At 37.5% G+C, this 5,301-nt stretch overlaps 1 long non-coding RNA gene across 1 annotated transcript in view; it reads left to right on the forward strand.

The window, feature by feature from the left end:
- The window catches only part of LOC138736521 (uncharacterized), a 203,937-nt gene that overhangs the window by 34,747 nt on the left and 163,889 nt on the right, over positions 1-5,301 (forward strand). The window lies entirely within an intron of this gene.

Genomic DNA, 5,301 nt, shown 5'->3' on the forward strand with positions numbered 1-5,301 from the left:
ATGTAACAGCTACCATTGGCCTTTTATTTAATTGTGCTGCATGAATTAAATTGACAAGTTTGCAAACATTATCAGCTGCCCGTCTTTTTTTAACAAATTCAGTTTGGTCTTGCCTTACTAGTTTCGGTACACAGTCATTCAGCCTGTTTGCTAGTAATTTTGCTATTAATTTATAATCTGTATTCAATAATGATATTGGTCTGTATGATGTTGGCAATAGTGGGTCTTTTCCCTCTTTCAAAATTACTGTGATTATTGCTGTTTTACATGATACTGGTAAGTTTTGTGTATTTTCCACCTGATTCATTACTTCTAGGAGGGGAGGGATTAATAGATTCCTAAAAACTTTATAACACTCTATAGGGAATCCAACTTCACCTGGTGTTTATTGTTTGTTAGTTTCCCATTCAGAGCCAGCTCTTCAGCGCTTGACGTCCTGTTTTGCGGAAACTGCCAAAATGTTTGGCCTGGAAGTCAGCCTGAAGAAAACTGAGGTCCTCCATCAGCCAGCTCCCCACCATGACTACCAGCCCCCCCACATCTCCATCGGGCACACACAACTCAAAATAGTCAACCAGTTTACCTATCTCAGCTGCACCATTTCATCTGATGCAAGGATCGACAGCGAGATAGACAACAGACTCGCCAAGGCAAATAGCGCCTTTGGAAGAGTACACAAAAGAGTCTGGAAAAACAACTAACTGAAAAACCTCACAAAGATTAGCGTATACAGAGCCGTTGTCATACCCACACTCCTGTTCGGCTCCGAATCATGGGTCCTCTACTGGCATCACCTATGGCTCCTAGAACGCTTCCACCAGCGTTGTCTCCGCTCCATCCTCAACATTCATTGGAGCGACTTCATCCCTAACATCGAAGTACTCGAGATGGCAGAGGCCGACAGCATCAAATCCATGCTGCTGAAGATCAAACTGCGCTGGGTAGGTCACGTCTCCAGAATGGAGGACCATCGCCTTCCCAAGATCGTGTTATATGGCAAGTTCTCCACTGGCCACCGTGACAGAGGTACACCAAAGAAGAGGTACAAGGACTGCCTAAAGAAATCTCTTGGTGCCTGCCACATTGACCACCGCCAGTGGGCTGATATAGCCTCAAACCGTGCATCTTGGCGCCTCACAGTTCGGCGGGCAGCAACCTCCTTTGAAGAAGACCGCAGAGCCCACCTCACTGACAAAAGACAAAGGAGGAAAAACCCAACACCCAACCCCAACCAACCAATTTTCCCCTGCTACCGCTGTAACCGTGTCTGCCTATATGCATCGGACTTGTCAGCCACAAACGAGCCTGCAGCTGACGTGGACATTTACCCCTCCATAAATCTTTGTCTGTGAAGCCAAGCCAAAGTTTCATTAATATATCCTATACTTCTTCAGTCTTAAAAGGTTCTGTCAGTTTATTTTGTTCTTCTATTTGTGGATGTGGTAGTTCAATATTAGATAAAAATTCATCAGTTTTGTAACTTTTTTCCTATATTTTCAGTTTGGTATAATTGTTTAGAATTTTTTTAAATTTTCATTAATCTCCAATGAATTATATGTGATCTGCTTTTCATCTTTTCTTGTCGCTAGAATGGTTCTTTTAGCTTGTTTTGTTTTAAGTTCCCTGGCCAATATTTTGTGTGTTTTCTCTCCCAGTTCATTATATTTTTCTCTACTTTATATGTTTGTAGTGTTTCATATTTTAATTTTTTCTTTGCCAGTTCTATTTTTTTCTCTGTATCTTCTCTTTTCGCTAATTCCTTTTCTATAATTGTTATCTTTTCTTTTCCCAACTGTTCTACTGCCCAATTATACTTCTTTTTAATTTTAGTCATATAGCTATTTGTCCTCTAATAAAGGCCTTCATTGTATCCCATAAAATTAATTTATTTTTTACCGATTCCATATTTATCTCAAAATATATTTTAATTTGCTGTTCAATATATTCTTTGAAATCTTGTCTTTTTAACAATGTAGGGTTTAGTCTCCATCTCTATGTCTTTGGTGGGATATCCTCTAATTCAATTGTTAATAACAATGGAGAGTGATCAGATAATAATCTTGCTTTAAATTCTGTTTTTTAAACTCTCCCTTGGATCTGTGCCGATAACAAAAACATGTTGAGTAGGTCTTATGTCTATTTGAGTAGTATGAATATTCTCTCTCTTTTGTGTGTTGCTTCCTTCATATATCAATTAGTTTCATATCCTGCATTGCTTTCAGTGTAAATTTAATTACCTTATTCTCATTGTTAATTGTCTTCCCAGTTTTGTCTATCATTGGGTCAAGGTTGAAGTTGAAATCCCCTCTTAGCAACATATATCCCTGTGTATCTGCTATCTTTAGGAAGATGTTATGCATAAATTCCTGACATTCTTTGTTAGGTGGATAGCTGTTTAGTAAATTCCAAAATTCTGAATAAATCTGGCACTTTGTCATTACATATCTGCCTGCTGGATCTGTTATTATTTCCTTTATATTGATTGATAAATTTTTGTTGACTAATATAACTACTTCCCTGGATTTTGAATTGTATGATCATGCCACTACATGACCTACCCATTCTCTCTTCAATTTACTATGTTCTATCTCGGTTAAGTTTGTTTCTTGCACAAAAGCAATGTTGATTTTCTCTTTTTTTAGTAATGTCAATAACCTCTTCCTTTTAATTTAGTTGTGTAATCCATTAATGTTTATGGTCATGAAATTTAATGTACCCATCTTGTACCTCCTTTTTCAATTCTCTCTCATCTCCTCAACTCTTCGATCTCTTTTTTTCCAATATTTAAAAAAAAATATTTTTGCACATCTCAATTCATGACGACACAATTAAAAAACAAATTATCCAAGAAATTCCAACTAAAATTAACACATAAAATATTCCTACCTAAAATAATGATAATTCCCCCCTGTATTGGGTTGTATTTGACTCCTTGACAGACGACCACAACTCCCTTATCTATTTGGGTTGTGGTAATAACCGCAAGCGTCAACAGATTTTGCAGTAGCAGTTCTTTTTTCCTTCCCCAGCCTCCCCCCGGAGAAACACTGTAAAATGTAACAAAGCTCTTTTTACCCCCCTTTTTTCATATCTTTTTTCTCCTTATCTCTTTCAAAGTTAATCTTTATATTTACATTATCTTTACAACTTATTTCTATTTTTTTTTAGTACTTCTTGTTTTGTTATCTGTTCGGTAACCCTGTTGGGCATCTTTCAGATCTGAGAACAGTCTATTTCTTTCCCCAGGAATGAATATTTTTAATACTGCTGGATGTCATAGTGTAAAATTATAGCCTTTCTTCCACAATGCCTGTTTTGTCAAGTTAAACTCTTCCCGTTTCTTTAAGAACTCGAAGCTGATGTCGAGATAGAAAAATATTTTTTGTCCTTTATATTCCAGTGGTTGTTTATTTTCTTTTACTTTATCCTTTGCCCGCTCTAATATTTTTTTCTCTCGTTGTGTGTCTTAGTAACTTTATTATTATGGAACGTGGTTTTTGGTTTGAATAAGGTGCCAATGTTCTATGTGCTCTTTCATTTTCTATTTCGTCTTGTAGTTCTTCTGCTTCCAAAACTTGTGGGATCCATCTTTTTATGAGCCCCTTTATGTCTAACCCTTGTATGTCTTCTTGTATGCCTACTATCTTTATATTGTTTTGTTTGCTATAATTCTCTAACACATCAATTTTTTAAATTAACAGACCTTGTAAGTCTTTAATTTCTTTGTCTTTATCTTTCAGCCTTTCTTTTGGTTCATTCATTTCTAATTCCACAGCTGTCTGACTTTCTTCTATCTTCTGCTTTTTCCATTTTTATTTTTATTGCGTTAAATTCTGTTGTTAAAATCTTCATTTGTTCATCAAAATATTCTCTATTAACTGTTTATCTTTTTTACCTTCTTTTCTGTGTAAATCTTTATCTTCTTTTTCTTCTCTCTCTAACTCTTTCTCTTGTCTTTTGTTCACCTCTTCTTGCCGCAATGTCATCTACCCGACTTATTCTGTCAATTAATTTTTGTCCCGTTGCTGGCCCCCCCCCCCCCCCCCCCATCAGTGTCTTTTTTGTTATGCGCATGCATGGTTGCGTTTCTTTTTGTGGCTCAGTAAACCATTTTTGTAGTTCAATCCGAGGAGGGCTGTTGCCTAACTGGACATCTAATGGCTTCGGGGATTGGACATTCTTTTTTAAGGTAAGGCCTACCTCTTTCTGCTGTTTTCCTGTCTTCTTCTTTATCTGTCTCTCTGGTCTTTTCCTTTTTTGGTGCCATCTCTTGGGTTTTCTTGGTTTCTTTATCTTTCAGTACTTCTATGTTTTTTTCCGCCCAGCTTTTTTTTCTTCTTTTTTTCTTTTCTCTGCAGAGCGCTAATATTCTCCAGCCACTACTCCATCGACATGATGTCACCATCCAAAACTTTGATTTAATGCTATCCAGATAAGTCATCCTATTCTTGAGTACAAAAAGAAGTGCAAAATAAAACATAATTTCAGTTAAAAAAGTGCAAGGCAGCTTTCATTAATAAACAGTTTATTCAATAGTCTGATTACAGTGGGGAAGAAGCTGACTTTGAATCTGGTAGCATGTTTTCAAATGCATGTATCTTGTGCTAAACAAGACGATGGAAAAGAGAGTACAACTGGGTTAGGATGGGTCTTTTAATGTTGGCTGTTTCCCCAAGACAGCAGGAAGTATAAACAGAGCTGATAGAGAGAATGTTGATTGGCATCATGGCCTGAGCTGCATTCACAACTGCAATTTCTTGCAGTTTTTGGCAGAACTGTTCCCATATCAAACTGGGTTGTATCAGTATAGGACACCTTCTATGATGTATCTATAAAAATTGGTAAGGACATTGAAGGCATACTGAATTTTTTTAGGCTTCTGAGGAAGGAGAGGCATTGCTGCTGAGTGTTTCTGGCATTTTCAGACTTCCAGCATCTTTTTTTATGATTTTCATAGTCTATTTTAAGTTTGAATTGTGAATCATTTAAAAGCAAAGACCAAGAGATTCCTCAGATCCTGTAGTAGCATTTGTGACAGGGTTGGCATCAGAACAAGTCTAACTGGGGGGCATTAGGGTAACTGAGGAGGGCTCAATCTGACATTCAAAAACTCGCTCAGCTGGGGGAGTAGTGGTGCCTACCTACCATGAACCTCCTCTGTGTGCCGCCGCCATCACACTTCCTCCTCCCTCTGACATAATAGACAAATGAATGTTTATATCGCATGGAGACGAGTGACGCTAGTGCTATGAGTGGGGGAGTGTCACAATACCTCATTTGATGGAACAATGGCCACGAGCA

The sequence above is a fragment of the Narcine bancroftii genome, chromosome 6 (genome assembly GCF_036971445.1).
Source record: "Narcine bancroftii isolate sNarBan1 chromosome 6, sNarBan1.hap1, whole genome shotgun sequence".
In the NCBI taxonomy this organism is placed as follows: Eukaryota; Metazoa; Chordata; class Chondrichthyes; order Torpediniformes; family Narcinidae; genus Narcine; species Narcine bancroftii.